Raw genomic sequence first — 16,864 nt, forward strand, 5'->3', positions numbered from 1 at the left:
TTGCAGGTCTCCAGTGTGCCTCTCCAGTCTGTGAGGCCTCCTTAAGTACAGGTGCTCCCAAGGGATTCTGGGATCCATGGGACTCCAAGGAATGAGCCTTCTGGTGGCTATGCAAGGTATTTACAGGTTTACATATATAACAACACTCCGACCCCGCCCCCCCCCCGCCCCCCGCCCCCTACCAAAGTCAATAGTGTAACTATTTACAAGGAAAGTCGATCTGGGGCCTTTCTTTCCCTGGTTGATCGTCTTGGTGCAAATGCTAGTTTTGGTGAATCGTTTGTTGGGCCCTTGCTGGGCTGCTGTGCAGCTGGCCTTGCTGGGCTGCCTGGTGTGGTGAGTCCTGCTGGGCTGCTGCGGGTGATGGGTTCTGCTTCGTGGTCAACCGCGATGTCGATTACCACTGGTGTGTGTGTTGGGGGATCGAAGAAGGTAGAGTCCAGTGTGGATTGCTCTGGATAGTCCGTGAATCTGAGTTTGATTTGGTCCATGTGTTTCCGGTGAAGGAATCCATTTAAAGTTTGACCCGAAACACCCTGCTCCCCTCTTTGGCCACGACAGTGCCGGGTAGCCACTTGGGACCTTTCCATAGTTCAAGACAAATACAGGATCAATGATTTCAATTTCGCATGACACATTTGCACTATCATGATATGTTGAAGCCGCCTGCTCTCTACCTGTTCATGTAGATCAGGGTGGACTAACGAGAGCCTTGTCTTAAGTGCCCCTTTCATGAGTAGTTCAACAGGTGGAATCCCAGTGAGCGAGTGGGGTCTCATGCGGTAGCTAAGCAGGACTGGGATAGGCGAGTCTGCAGTGAGCCTTCAGTTACTCTCTTCAAGCTCTGCTTGATGGTTTGTACTGCTCTCTCTACCTGACCATTGGATACTGGTTTGAATGAGGCAGATGCAACATGTTTGATCCCATTACGGGTCATGAACTCTTTGAACTCGGCACTGGTGAAGCATGGCCTGTTGTCGCTCACAAGGACATCAGGCAGGCCGTGTGTGGCAAACATGGCTCGCAGGTTTTCAGTGGTGGCAGCGGACGAGCTTGCCGACATTATCTCACATTCAATCCATTTGGAATACGCATCTACAACCACTTGGAACATTTTACCCAAAAACGGGCCTGCATAGTCGACATGGACCCTGGACCACGGTTTGGAGGGCCAAGACCATAAATTTAGTCGAGCCTCCCTGGGTGCATTGCTTAACTGCGAGCATGTGTTACATTTGTGCACGCAGGACTCTAAGTCTGCATCAATACCGGGCTACCACACGTGGGATCTGGCTATTATTGCTTTCATCATTACAAAGCCTGGGTGAGTACTGTGGAGATCACTAATGAAAGTGTCCCTGCCCTTCTTGGGGACCACTACCCGATTACCCCACAGAAGGCAGTTTGCCTGTATAGACATTTCATCTTTGCGCCGCTGGTACGGCTTTCTCTCTTCCTGCATTTTCAATGGGACACTGGACCAGCTCCTGTGTAGCACACAATTTTTTACGAGGGACAGTAAGAGGTCCTGGCTCATCCAGGTTCTAGTCTGTTGGACTGTGATGGGTGATTGCTCACTCTCGAATGCTTCCATTACCATGACTAAATCTGCGGGCTGTGCCATTTCCACCCCTGTGGTAGGCAATGGCAGCCTACTGAGAGCATCAGCATAATTTTCTGTGCCTGGCCTGTGGCGGATAGCGTAGTTGTATGCGAACAATGTGAGCGCCCATCTCTGGATGCGGGCCAATGCATTTGTATTGATCCCTTTGCTTTCGGAAAAGAGGGATATCTGTGGCTTATGGTCAGTTTCCAATTCAAATTTGAGCTCAAACAAATATTGATGCATTTTTTTTACCCCATAAACACCCGCTAATGCTTCTTTTCAATCATGCTGCAGTCGCTCTCAGCCTTAGACAGACTTCTGGATACATCGGCAACTGGTTGCAAATTCCCAGATTCATTAGCTTGTTGCAATACACACCTGACACCGTATGACGACGCATCACATGCTAGTACCAAACGCTTACATGGATCATAAAACACAAGCAATTTGTTTGAGCATAACAATTTTCTAGCTTTTACAATGGCATTTTCTTGGCTTTTACCCTATTCCCATTCATCCCCTTTACGCGGTAAGACATTCAGTGGTTCTAGCAGTGTGCTGAGACCTGGTAAGAAGTTACCAAAATAGTTCAAGAGTCCGCGAAATGACCGCAGCTTTGTCATGTTCTGTGGCCTTGGTGCATTCTCGATTGCTTCCGTCTTTGAATCTGTGGGCCTAATGCCGTCTACCACAATTCTTCTCCCCAGGAACTCCACTTCAGGCGCCAGGAAAATGCACTCCGAGCATTTTAACCTGAGCCCCATGCGGTTGAGTCAACTAAGAACCTCCTCCAGGTTCTGCAGATACTCGACTGTGTCCTAACCTGTAACCAAGATGTCGTCCTGGAAGACCACCATGCGCGGGACCGACTTCAGTCAGCTTTCCATGTTTCTCTGGAATATCGCCGCGGCTGATCGAATCCCAAACGGGCATCTGTTGTAAATGAAGAGACCTTTGTGCATGTTGATGCAGGTGAGACCCTTCGATGATTCCTCCAACTCCTGCATCATGTAGGCTGAGGTCAAGTTCAGCTTCGTGAATGTTTTTCCTCCCGCCAGCATTGCAAAATGGTCATCAGCCTTTGGTAGTGGGTATTGATCCTGCAGGGAGAAACGATTGATAGTTATTTTGTCGGTGCCGTCTCCCTTGAGGACTGGAACAATCGGATTGGCCCACTCATTGAATTCGATTGCCGAAATGATGCCCTTTCGTTGCAGCCGGTCCAGCTCAATCTCCACCCTCTCTCTCATCATGTACGATACTGCTCTCGCCTTGTGATGGATGGGTCGCGCCCCCGGAATTAGGTGGATCTACACTTTTGCTCCTTGGAACATCCCGATGCCTGGTTCGAAAAGCGAGGGGAAATTGTTTAAGTCCTGGGCACACGAAGTATCATCAACGGACGAGACGCTCGGACATCATCCCAGTTCCAGCATATCTTTCCCAGCCAGCTCCTGCTGAGCAGTGTGGGACCATCGCCCCCGGTACCACCCAGAGTGGTAGCTTGTGCACCGCTCCATCGTAGGAGACCTTTTCTGTAGCACTGCCAATTACAGGAAGCAGTTCCTTTGTGTAAGTTCTCAGTTTAGTGCGAATGGGAGTCAGGACTGGCCTTGAGGCCTTGCTGTACCACAATTTATCGAAAGTCTTTTTGCTCATAATGGACTGGCTCACGCCCGTTTCCAGCTCCATTGACACCGGGAGTCCGTTTAATCCAACCTTCAGCATTATCGAGGGACATTTTGTGGTAAATGTGTGCACCCCATATACCTTTGCCTCCTTGGTCTGAGGCTCTGGTTTGTCGTGATCCGCCGTGGATCTATCCTCCTCTGCAACATGGTGGTTTGCAGGATTAGCAGGGTTTGCAGCTCGCCTGCACATACGTTGGAGGTGTCCCATTGTTCCACAGCCCTTGCAAACATACCCTTTGAAGTGGCATGAATGGAAATGATGATCAGCCCCACAGCGCCAACAAGGTGTTAATGGCCTTGCATTCATCACCTTTGATGGTAGACTCTGAGACATCTGCGGACGTGCAGCTTCAGGCATGTGGGGCCTGCACTGTACATTGCCATTTGAAAACAACATCACTTTGTTCACAGTACTTGTAGCAGCACTCGTGTGCTGAGAGATTTGCTTGGTATTGTCACTGGTGGCAATGAACGCCTGGCCTATCGCTCTGGCTTTACTCAAGGTTGTGGTCTCTACAGTCAAAAGTTTGCGAAGTATCACTTCATGGTCAATGCCAAGTACAAAGAAGTACCTGAGCATGTGCTCCAAATGTCCTTCAAATCATTGTATGATTTCTCTGTGGGTTTCGCTGGAGCAAGCAAATTTTTCATGAGGCCATACGTTGGTGCCCCGCAAGCGGTGAGGAGAATCACCCTTCGTTTGGCAGCGTTCGCTTTTCCTTCCAGCTCGTTGGCCACGAAGTGTTGGTCGAGTCGCTCCACGAAGGTTTCCCAATCATCTCCCTCCGAAAATTTCTCCAGGATGCCCACTGTTCTCTGCATCGTTGGGTTCATCATCTGTATCTCATCGCCAGTTGTTATGTATGAATAAAGAGTCTGACTACATACTGTGAGGTCAAAGTAAAGTGTGATCTTAGTCTTTTATTGCAGGTCTCCAGAGTGCCTCTCCAGCCTGTGAGGCCTCCTTAAATACAGGTGCTCCCAAGTGATTCTAGGATCCCTTGGGACTCTAGGGGATGAGCCCTCTGGTGGCTATGCAAGGTATTTACAGGTTTACATATATAACATGGAGGGTTGTAAATCTATGGAATTCTCTGCCCCAGAGAGCTGTGGAGGCTGGGTCATTGAATATATTTAAGGTGGAGATAGACAGATTTTTGAGCGATAAGGGAATAAAGGGATATGGGGAGCGGGCAGAGAGGTGGTGCTGATTCCATGATCAGATCAACCATGATCTTATTAAATGGCAGAGCAGGCTCGATGGGTCAAATGGCCTACTCCTGCTCCTATTTCTTATGTTCTTATGTTCTTAAGTTCTTATGTTCAGGCCAACATCCCCAGCATCGAACATTGACCATGCTCGATCGGCTCTGATGGATGGGCCACATCATCCATATGCCTGATACGATACTCCAAAACAAGCACTTTACTTGGAGCTCTGACACGGCAAGTGAGCCCCAGGGGGGCAGAGGAAATGCTTCAAGGCCACTCTCAAAGCCTCCTTGAAAAAGTGCAACATCCCCACCGACACCTGGGAATCCCTGGTCCAAAGTGGAGGGTAAGCATCTGGGAAGGCGCCAAACACCGAGAATCTCTTCGTCGGAAGCAAGCGGAGGCCAAGCGCAAACAGCGGAAGGAGCGCATGGCAACTCAAGCACCCCACCTACCCGTCCCTTCACCCAACATCCCTTCAATCACCGTATGCCCCACCTGTGATTGACTGTAGGTCCCGCATCAGACTCATCAGTCACCTGGAAGCAAGTCATCCTCGACGTCAAGGGACTGCCAAAAGAAGAAAGATTGAACTGTAGAATAAGTTGGCATTGTGACATTGTTCTCAATTTCTTTTGTCAGTCCTTTTAGTTTCTGTCTCCACTAATTGAATTCCTCCTCCACTTTCTCAAATCTGCGTTAGACTTGGTGTAATGGTAGAGGAAACCTGCTTGTTTCTTAAGAAGAAACTGCTATTGTGGAAACCTCTGTAATAATCTTTAGGTTTACAGTGGATGGATGAAAGCAGATTCCCTCCATTCTAAATCATTTACTTTATTGGCGGAGTATTGCAGCTTAAGTTTCAGCGCTGGATAGAAGCCGTTGAAAATCTCGATATGAAATTGTGCTGATTAATTCATCCCTAGAGCAGTCAGACTCAGAAATTTTGATCTCAGCCTTATTGCCCAGACTGGACCATACCTCCCGACAATGTGGCCAACTGTCGATCTGGAAATACTGTGAGTAACGCAGTAAATAGAGTAGGCACCTCTGCTATCATGCAAATAAACTTGGCGCTGAGCTTTGAGGGAAGGTTCATTGCTAGGGTAGATGGTTGAGCGGAAGTCCTGCCTCACCTCACTTCCAACAGCGCAGCCGCAGGACAGGACTTTCTGGGATCTGTCTTTTCCTCTGGACTAGTTAACAGTTCCAGTAACTTTGGCTTCCAGTTTTAATCAAGTGCCCTGTATCTTCTATTATATTAGTAATGAATAATTGTGACTTATGAAGTATGCTGTTCCTCTTTCCATTTTGTATGATTTTCCGAACTTGATTTTGATTAAACTCGCTGAAATCCACAAGAGTTGAGAATGAACGTTGAAGGGTAACACATAAAATTATTTAGTTTGTTCTGTAAGCATGGCAGGATTTTTCCGAATGAATAATCAGAAATGTCAGGAAGAGCACATCACAAATGTACTATCTATTCAGTTAGATGGGTAATGGCTAATTTAAGACTTCAATTTTTCCAAATTAGTTATTTATGTAAAATAGAAATGCATCATAGTATCATAGAATGGTTACAGCATGGAAGGCAGCCATTCGGCCCATCGAGCCCGTGCCAGCTCTCTGCAACAGCGCTTCAGCTAGTCCCACTCCCTCCACCCTTTCCCTGTAGCCCTGCAAATTTCTCTCCTTCAGGTACTTATCCAACTCCCTTTTGATAGCAATGATTGAGTTTGCCTCCACCACCCTTTCAGGCAGTGCATTCCAGATCCTGATCACTCACTGTGTAAAAAGCTTTTTCTCATGTTGCCTTTGGTTCTTTTGCCAATCACCTTAAATCTGTGCCGTCTGGTTCTCGACCCTTCTGTCAATGGGAACAATTTCTCTCTATCTACTCTGTCCAGACCCCTCATGGTTTTGAACACATCTATCAAATCTCCTCTCAATCTTCTCTGCTCCAAGGAGAACAACCCCAGCTTCTTCAGTCTATCCACCTAACTGAAGTCCCTCATCCCTGGAATCATTCTCGCAAATCTTTTCTGCACCCTCTCTAAGGCCTTCACATCCTTCCTAAAGAGTGGTGCCCAGAATTGGACACAATATTCCAAGTTGAGGTCAAACCAGTGTTTTATACAGGTTCATCATAATTTCCACGCTTTTGTACTCTATACCTCTATTCATGAAGCTCAGGATCCTGTAAGCTTTTATAACCACTTTCTCAACCTGCCATGCCACCTTCAACAATTTGTGCACATATACCCCTAGGTCTCTCTGTTCACACAACCCCGTTAGAATTGTACCATTTAGTTTATATTTCCTCTCCTCATTCTTTCTACCAAAATGTATCACTTCACACTTTTCTGCATTAAATTTCAAGTGCCACGTGTCCGCCCATTTTACCAGCCTGTCTATACCATGCAAAAACAAATCAGAACTTCAAGAACAAAATTATAAAATACTTTGAAAGTACACATTATTACATTTAATAACAATGTATTATCCAATACAGACTCCGCCACTTATAATGGGCACATTGCTGCTGATGCAATGCTTGCTATATGAGTTAGATGGTGTATACGAATCCACTTTGTTTGTTTTTAACCTTATAGAGTAACACAGATGAATCATTTCCTCACATATGCTGTCTAATAAAATGGAACATTAAGCTTAAAAAGTCTGAACACAATATTGGGAAGTACTGAAAGTTAACATGGCTTTTGATATCACCTTAGCATGTGAAATCCTCTATAGCAACTAATTAAATAATCTAATTGAGGCGTGAAAGCGGCCCCTGTTCACAAATGTGTCAATCATTTGTTCACAATATCTTTAAGCACCTTTAGTACTAGCCAACACCACTGAGAAATGATTAAATATAATTGGTAATTATATCTTAAAAAGGTGTGAACTACTCACTGAACACATGTTTCTGCCTGAAATAACCAGCGGCTTAATACCCTGCAAGCAGCAACTTTGGAATTGGCAATGATGATAATCCCAAATGGTTTGCGCTAATTGCTTGATTCATACGTGGGCGTTTTAAATGGTGGTGAATGAATACAGAACGAGGATCACCCCACCCCCAGGTAGCATTACTGGCAATAAAAAAAAGTCTTAAATAATTTTTCTTGTTTGAAAAATCTGACAAATTAGCAAAATATAATTGTATAAATAGAGGAAACTGGGACTAGAGAATATAGTGGATGTAATAGTGGGGGTGAAGAGAGAATCAGGTGGGGTAGTACAGTGGATGATTCTAGAGGACAGGGTTAAGGTCTTGACAGAGTAGAATGAACTTTACTTTGCACCTGGTTACACCAAACCTAACCTGGAGGTGCTGACACTGGAGGCAAAAGTAAAGAACTGTTCTATGCACTAGCATAGACATACTTTAATGAGAGTAAACAAAATAAAAATACAAAGCACATGGGGTGAAACAGTCACACAAAACACGGTAAAAGCAAATCGGCAGGCCATTTTACTCGACACTTGATTTTCTTTCCACCCCCAGTAGAGACTTGAGCTTTCCAGTCAGGCAAGGTGGTGACTGGGAGGTTGTATTGTAGTAGTATATAAGATAGTAAATAGTATGAAAAAGCATAATCTGAAATACTACTTTAAACTGTACAACTAGAAGATACGGGGACATAGGTTTAAACTAGGAAAAAGTAACTTTAGGACTGACATCAGGAAATTCTTCTTCTTGCCGAGTAATCAACATTTGGAATTAATTTCCAGATACAGTGGTAGAGGAAATAACCCTTGAATCATTTAAGATACGTTTATATGCAATGGAGGGACTGTCAATTCTTTCTGCATAGATGAAATATGATCGGTCGACTGACCTTTCTCATCCACAAGTATCTTGTAATCCTGCTAGTTAGATCCTCCAATCTAACTGTAGAGCAATTAATATTTGAGTATTAACAGACATAGGAACATGAGTAGGCCATTCAGCCCCGAGAGCTTGTTCCACCATTCAATGAGATCATGCAATGATCTGCATCCTAACCCCTTAATAACATTGGTGAACAAAATTCTATCAATCTCAGATTTAACAATTGATCGAGCATCAATTGTCATTTGCAGAAGAGAGTTCCAAACATCTACCACCCAATGGGCCCAAGTTTCCACCCGATAAAAAATGGGCGCCCCGCCGAGCCGGGCGCCCGTTTTTCGCGCAGCAGCTCCATGTCTGCTTGGCGCGGCGCCCAGGGGGGCGGAGCCTACCATTCGCACCGATTTTGTACGTGGGAGGGGGCAGGTACCATTTAAATTAGTTTTTTCCCTGCCGGCAACCCTGCGCGTGCGCGTTGGAGCATTCGCGCACACGCAGTGTGAAGGAAACATTGGCACTCGGCCATTTTTGTAGTTCTTTGTAGCTGTTTAATTTTTGAAAATTTTTTAATAAAAGCACATTGCCATCAGCACATCAGCACTGAGGCTTCTTATAGCAGTGAGACGGCTGCAGGAAGCCTCAGAAAGTTGAGGCAGCCGTTTCCCTCCGCCCCCCCTGCCCGCCCGCCGTCGGGAACGGCTTCCTCCTCCCCCCTCCCCGCGGGAACGAACGGCTTCCTCCCCCCACCCCCGCGGGAACGAACGGCTGCCTCCTTCCCCCCCCTCTCCCCCCGCGGGAACGAACGGCTTCCTCCTCTCCCCCCGCGGGAACGAACGGCTGCCTCCTCCCCCCCCGCGGGAACGAACGGCTGCCTCCTCCCCCCCTGCGGGAACGAACGGCTGCCTCCTTCCCCCCCCTCTCCCCCCTGCGGGAACGAACGGCTGCCTCCTTCCCCCCCCTCTCCCCCCCGCGGGAACGAACGGCTGCCTCCTTCCCCCCCCTCTCCCCCCGCGGGAACGAACGGCTGCCTCCTCCCCCCCCGCGGGAACGAACGGCTGCCTCCTCCCCCCCCGCGGGAACGAACGGCTGCCTCCTTCCCCCCCCTCTCCCCCCTGCGGGAACGAACGGCTGCCTCCTTCCCCCCCCTCTCCCCCCCGCGGGAACGAACGGCTGCCTCCTTCCCCCCCCTCTCCCCCCGCGGGAACGAACGGCTGCCTCCTTCCCCCCCCTCTCCCCCCGCGGGAACGAATGGCTGCCTCCTTCCCCCCCCTCTCCCCCCACGGGAACGAACGGCTGCCTCCTTCCCCCCCCTCTCCCCCCCGCGGGAACGAACGGCTGCCTCCTTCCCCCCCCCTCTCCCCCCGCGGGAACGAATGGCTGCCTCCTTCCCCCCCCCTCTCCCCCCCACGGGAACGAACGGCTGCCTCCTTCCCCCCCCCTCTCCCCCCGCGGGAACGAACGGCTGCCTCCTTCCCCCCCCCTCTCCCCCCCACGGGAACGAACGGCTGCCTCCTTCCCCCCCCCTCTCCCCCCGCGGGAACGAACGGCTGCCTCCTTCCCCCCCCCTCTCCCCCCCACGGGAACGAACGGCTGCCTCCTTCCCCCCCCCTCTCCCCCCGCGGGAACGAACGGCTGCCTCCTTCCCCCCCCCTCTCCCCCCGCGGGAACGAACGGCTGCCTCCTTCCCCCCCCCTCTCCCCCCCGCGGGAACGAACGGCTTCCTCCTCCCCCCCTGCGGGAACGAACGGCTGCCTCCTTCCCCCCCCTCTCCCCCCGCGGGAACGAACGGCTGCCTCCTTCCCCCCCTCTCCCCCCGCGGGAACGAACGGCTGCCTCCTTCCCCCCCCTCTCCCCCCGCGGGAACGAACGGCTGCCTCCTTCCCCCCCCTCTCCCCCCGCGGGAACGAACGGCTGCCTCAACTTGTGAGGCTTCCTGCAGAATTCTCCCTGATTGAAGCACTTTCACACAGGTAGGAAGATGGTTTATTTAATCTTTTCTTTGCTTATAAATTTTTATTCAGGTTGTATTTATTTGTATAATATTTATATAATTATAAATAAGGATTTATTATAGAATTTAATGACTTCCCTTACCCCCCCCCTCCACTCCCCACCTCGTTCTGGACGCGTAATTTGTAACCTGCGCCTGATTTTTTAATGTGTAGACAAGGTTTTTTCAGTTCTATAAAAATCTTTACTTGCTCCATTCTAAGTTAGTTTGGAGTACGTTTTCACTGTGGAAACTTTGAAATCAGGCGTCAGTGGCCGGACACGCCCCCTTTTGAAGAAAAAATTCTGTTCCAAAGTGAAACTGTTCTAACTGACTAGAACTGCAGAAAAAAAAGTGTGGAGAATTGCGATTTCTAAGATCGACGGTTCTCCACCAGTTGCTCCTAAAAATCAGGCGCAAATCATGTGGAAACTTGGGCCCAATGTGTGTAGAAGTGTTTTCTAGAAAGTCTGGCTCTAATTTTTATACTATGCTCCCTAGTCCTAGAATCCCAAACCAGCGGAACTAGTTTCTCTTTATCTACCTTATCTGTTCCCTTTAATACCTTGAAAATTTCAATCAAATCACCCCTTAACCTCCAAAATTCTAGGGAATACAACCCTAATTTGTGTAATCTCTTCTCGTAATTTAACCTTTGGAGTCCGGGTATCATTCTGGTAAACCTACGCTACATTCCATCCAAGGCCAATATATCCTTCCTAAGGCGTGGTGCCCAGAACTGCTCGCAGTACTCCAGGTGGGGTCTAACCAGGATTTTGTATAGCTGCAGCATAACTTCTACCCGCTTATATTCGAGTCCTCTAGATATAAAGCCCTGCCTCCATTAGCCTTTTTGATTATTTTCTGTACCTGTTCATGACATTTTAATGATTTATGTACCTGGACCCCCTAAGTCTCTTTGGACATACACTGTTGTTAGCTTTTCACCACTCAGAAAGTGCCTTATTAGGTCAAAAGTGGAAGATCTCACAATTGCCTACGTTGAAATCCATTTGTACAGTTTTGCCCATTCACTTAATCTATCAATATCCTTTTGTAATTTTATGCTTTCATCTACACGTTCTACAATGCCACCTACCTTTGTGTCATCGTCAAATTTGGATATGTGGCTTTCTATGCCATCATCTAAGTCGTTAATAAATATTGTGAATAATTGCGACCCCAACACAGATCCCTGTGGGACGTCACATCCTGCCAATTTGAGTACCTGCCAATTATCCCTACTCTCTATCTCCTGCCGCTCAGCTAATTTCCAAGCCAGGTCAATAATTTATGCTCAATTCCATGGGCTTCAACCTTAGTTAACAATCTCAAGCAGGACTTTATCAAATGCCTTCTGGAAGTCCAAATAAATTATATCAACAGACATTTCCCTGTCCAATACTTTAGTCACCTCCTCAAGAATTTCAATTAGGTTTGTCAGGCAGGACCTTTCACAAATCCATGCTTGCTCTCTGATCAGCTAAAACTTTTCAAGGTGTTCAGTCACCCTATCCTCAATTATAGACTCCAGGGGCCTAAATTGCCCCTTTCCTTAAGACCTCTTAACACCGGAAATCGGCGGCCACGCTGTGGAATGCAATGGCCCCGACTTTTTGTGTAATGGCCGGCATTATCAAAATTCTGCTCCTGCGGTATCTCGGCGGTGACCCACTCCCCCTCCTCACTGCTCCGTGCTAAGTGCGTCATCACAGTGTGCACCGCGATGTCCCACCCCCGCCCCCTCGACGGCGAAATTCCGTTGCGAATATCATCCTCCCGCCAGGCGGTGCCAAGACCTGCTTTTTCCTGATGATGCACTGAGGCTGCAGCCTTGTGCAATGGCGGAGCGGCTCCCATTAAAGGGGAGGACCCGCTACCGCCATGTTTTTTTTTTTGCCCGACTGCCATGTCAGGCCGACAATTATGCCCCTGGGTTTGGCCGGGCCGCCAACGGGCAGCCTGGCACCCCCTCTTGGGTGCCAGGCTGCTGACCCGGCCGAAACCTTCCCTGGTGGCACAGTGGACCGAACTTTAGAAATCTTTAAGTGAAGGGGAAAGTCTTGGTGACACGGCCCTGTAATGACATCATCAGCACTATGCTCCACCCCAACCTCCGCCCCTCTAATGTACTCACCGCCCCACTTCCGCCCCCATTATGAGCAACTTCCGGTCCACCTGGAAAAAAAAGCTAAAGAGCGGAATATCGCTCAAGAGGCCACCTCAACCATCGCGGCAGTAAAAACAGTAGAATAGGGGGAGCGTGCGCCCCTATTCGGGCATGGGCAATTTCGGCCGGCAGTAATTTCCCCGACAATAGACGTTAGGCTAACTGGTCTATAATTCCCCGTTTTCCCCCTCTTGTCATTCTTAAATAGTGGAGTGACGTACAATTTTCCAATCTGAAGGGTCAGTTCCTGAACAAGAGAACTTTGAAAGATTATAGTTAGGACATCTGCAATGTACTCACTTATATCCTTTAAAACCCTGGGAAGGAAATTGTTATGTATGCAACCCTATGTAACCAGTAACCTACCACCATCAGAGGGCGTATCTGTTGGAGTCCCAAGGGATCCCAGCATCCCTTGGGAGCACTGCATATAAGCAGGCCTCCCAAGCTGTACCAGCAGTCTGGAGTTAGAATAAAGGAACTAAGGTCATACTTACTCACGTTTACAGTACTCAGTTACATTACTTTATCCGAGACATAACAACTGGTGACGAGATAATGAACCATCATGCAAAAATGCAGAGAACTGTTGGTATCCTGGAGAAATTCTCAGAAGGGGACGACTGGGAGGCCTTCGTGGAGCGACTCGACCAATACTTCGTGGCCAAGGGGAAGAGAACGCTGCCAAACGAAGGGCGATCCTCCTTACCGTCTGCGGGGCAACAACCTATGGCCTCATGAAGAATTTTCTTGATCCGGTGAAACCAACAACCAAGTCATATGAAGAACTGTGTACGCTGGTCCGGGAGCACCTAAATCTGAAGGAGAGCGTTTTGATGGCAAGGTATCAATTTTACACATGTCAACGGTCTGAAGGCCAGGAAGTGGCGAGCTACTTCGCTGAACTGAGGCGCCTTGCAGGACATTGCGAAATCGATGAATTCCTGGAGCAAATGCTGAGAGACTTTTTTATGCTTGGCATTGGCCATGAGGTTATCCTTCGCAAACTATTGACTGTTGAAACACCGAACCTGAGCAAAGCCATAACAATAGCCCAGGCATTTATGTCCACCAGCGATAACACCAAACAAATTTCACAGCATAAAGAGGTTTCGGCAAGTACTGTACGCAAAGTAACGTCATTTTCAGGCAGGAATGCATATGGCAGAATGTACACGCCGGCAGCTGCACGACCTCAGATGACCTAGAGTCTGCCATCAAACGTTAATGCGAGGCAGTTAACACCTTGTTGGCACTGCGGGGGTGATCATCGAACCCATCAATGCCGCTTCAAACACTATGCATGCAAAGAATGTGGAATCTCCAGCGAATGTGCAGATGAGCTGCAAACCCTACAAACCACCACGTTGCAGAGGAAGACCGATCCATGGCAGATCAAACTGAACCACAGGCTCAAACTGAGGAGGCAGAAGTGTACGGGGTACACACCTTCACCAGGAAATGTCCACCGCTCATGTTAAAAGTTGAACTGGATGGAATTCCAGTATCCATGGAACTGGACATGGGTGTGAGTCAGTCTATCATGAGCAAAAAGGCCTTCGGACAGGCTGTGGTGCAACAAGGCACACAGGCTCAAGCTGAGCCCCATTCATACCAAGCTGAGAACTTACACTAAAGATCTGATCCCTGTAATTGGCAGCGCAGAGGAAAGTCTCCAATGATGGAGCAGCGCACGAACTCCCATTATGGATTGTACCAAGAGATGGCCCCACACTGTTCGGCAGAAGCTGGCTGGGAAAAATCGACTGGAACTGGGACGACATCTGAGTGCTTTCGTCCGTCGACGACACCTCATGCGCCCAGGTTCTGAGCAGGTTTTCGTCGTTGTTTGATCCAGGCATTGGAAGTTTCTTGGGGCGGAAGGTGCAGATCCACTTGGTTCCCGGTACACGACCCATCCACCACAAGGCACGGGCGGTGCCATATATGATGCGAGAGAAAGTGGAGATCGAGCTGGACAGGCTGCAACGAGAAGGCATCATCGTGCCGGTTGAGTTCAACGAGTGGGCCAGTCCGATTTTCCGGTCCTCAAGGGCGATGGCATGGTCAGAATTTGTTGGGACTATCAAGTAACGATTAATCGTTTTTCGCTGCAGGATCAGTACCCGCTACCCAAGGCAGACGACCTATTTGCGACCCTGGCAGGAGCAAAGACGTTCACCAAGTTGGACCTGACCTCAACCGACATGACGCAGGAGCTGGCGGAATCTTCGAAAGGCCTCACCTGCATCAACACGCACAAAGGTCTGTTCATCTACAATAGATGCCCGTTTGGGATTCGATCGGCCGCGGCTATTTTTCAAAGGAACATGGAGAGCCTGCTAAAGTCGGTTCCGCGCACCGTGGTTTTCCAGGACGACATATTGATCACACGTCGGGGCATCATCTGTCATGTTTGTAACTACAATGTAACACCACTGTATTACTGTACACACTCAACTCAGATGCACACCTTGACCACAGGGCGTGAACTTGTGGGAGACACTCCTTACCTGATCACACAGGTATTTAAAGGGAAGTCCCATGCAGGGTTATCACTTCTGGAGTGCTGTAATAAAGAGTTAAGGTCACAGAGTGGCCTTGTCCCTCGTGCGGTTTCATGCTGTAGAGTAAGGACTTTACATTGGCGACGAGAAACGGGAATTCACGACCCACGAGAATGGCCACCGGTAGTACAGAGGAACGGTACTGTGTTGGGGAAGACTGGGACGATTTTGTTGAGAGGCTTCAGCAAAGCTTCGTTACTAAAGGCTGGCTGGGGGATGCAGCGGCTGTCAAGCGAAGGGCTCATCTCCTGACCAGCTGCGAGCCAAAGACTTATGCGCTCATGAAGGACTTACTGGCACCCGAAAAGCCGGTGGACAAAACCTTTGAAGAGCTTAGCAAGTTAATCGGGAGCACCTCAAACCGGCGAGCAGCATACACATGGCTCGACACAGATTCTATACCCACCGACGTCGTGAAGGACAGAGCATACCGGGCTTTGTAGCGGGTCTCCGGCGTTTGGCCAGCCTCTGTAAGTTCACAGATGCTTGCAGTGGGGAGATGCAAAGGGACTTCTTTATCGAGGGTATCGGTCATGCGGGAATTTTTCGCAAGTTAATTGAGACCAAGGACTTGACCTTGGAAGCGGCAGAGTTGTTAGCTCAAACTTTCATGGCGGGGGAGGAAGAGGTGAAAATGATTTACGTGCGCAATTCTGCCTCTAACGCAGCGATGGATCAGGGAGTCAACATCATCAATGCTACTCAGAGCCCTGCAGGCAGGCAGGGGCAGTCCGACATTTATCAGGCAGCAACAGACCCCAGAGCAGGACCTCAACAGAGACAATGGCAGGCTGAACGGACATTCACGCCATCACAGTGGACAATGCGGTCCGGGATGGGGCCATTGACACCCACTAATAGGGTACTTAAGAGCAATCAAAGGGACAGTCAGCATGGAATTCCTGGCCATAGTCCCTTTGTCCCCAACGATGGAAACTTTAACTCATGCTGGAGGTGTGGGGGAAAACACTCAGCCAGATCTTGCAGATTTCAACAGTTTGTCTGCAGAAAGTGCAATCTCAATGGCCATTTAGCTCGAATGTGCAGAAAACCTGCAACAAGACTATTATATGAGGCAGATGGACCAGAAGAGGGTTCTGTGAAGCAGGATGACTTTTGGGGCAAATCGATGGACGCCGAGGTTCAGCGGGTCCCTGCAGCGAATATTCACAGTTCATACACCAAAACACCACCAATAATGATGTGGGTTTTGTTGAACGGTATCCTAGTACGCATGGAGCTGGACACTGGGGCCAGCCAGTCATTCATGGGCGTTCAGCAATTTGAGAAGCTATGGCCACTCAAAGCCAGTAGACCCAAATTAGAACGTATTGAGACACAATTACAGACTTCCACCAAAGAAATCATTCTGGTGCTAGGCAGTCACACACATTGAGTTAATGAACCGGCTGCCACTCTGGATTGTCCGGGGCAATGGTCCCGCACTGTTGGGGAGGAGCTGGTTAGCTGAGATGAACTGAAAATGGGGGGATGTTCACGCAATGTCCTCGGTGGAGCGAAGTTCATGCTCACAAGTCCTACATCAATTCGAGTCACTATTCCAACCGGGCGTCGGGACTTTCAAAGGCACTAAAGTAGTGATACACATCACCCTGGACGCCAGGCTAGTGCACCACAAAGCCAGAGCGGTGCCGTATGTAATGCAGGAAAAAATAGAGAGTGAATTGACCGGCTGTTGCGAGAGGGCATCATCTCGCCTGTTGAATTCAGCGACTGGGCGAGCCCCATCGTTCTCGTTCTAAAAGCGGATGGCTCTGTCAGGA

The 16,864-nt window shown here is 48.9% G+C and overlaps 1 protein-coding gene across 5 annotated transcripts in view; it reads right to left on the bottom strand.

Moving 5' to 3' along the window:
- The window catches only part of ccdc141 (coiled-coil domain containing 141), a 320,905-nt gene that overhangs the window by 207,716 nt on the left and 96,325 nt on the right, over positions 1 to 16,864 (bottom strand). The window lies entirely within an intron of this gene.

This window comes from Pristiophorus japonicus, chromosome 3, assembly GCF_044704955.1.
Source record: "Pristiophorus japonicus isolate sPriJap1 chromosome 3, sPriJap1.hap1, whole genome shotgun sequence".
Lineage (NCBI taxonomy): Eukaryota > Metazoa > Chordata > Chondrichthyes > Pristiophoridae > Pristiophorus > Pristiophorus japonicus.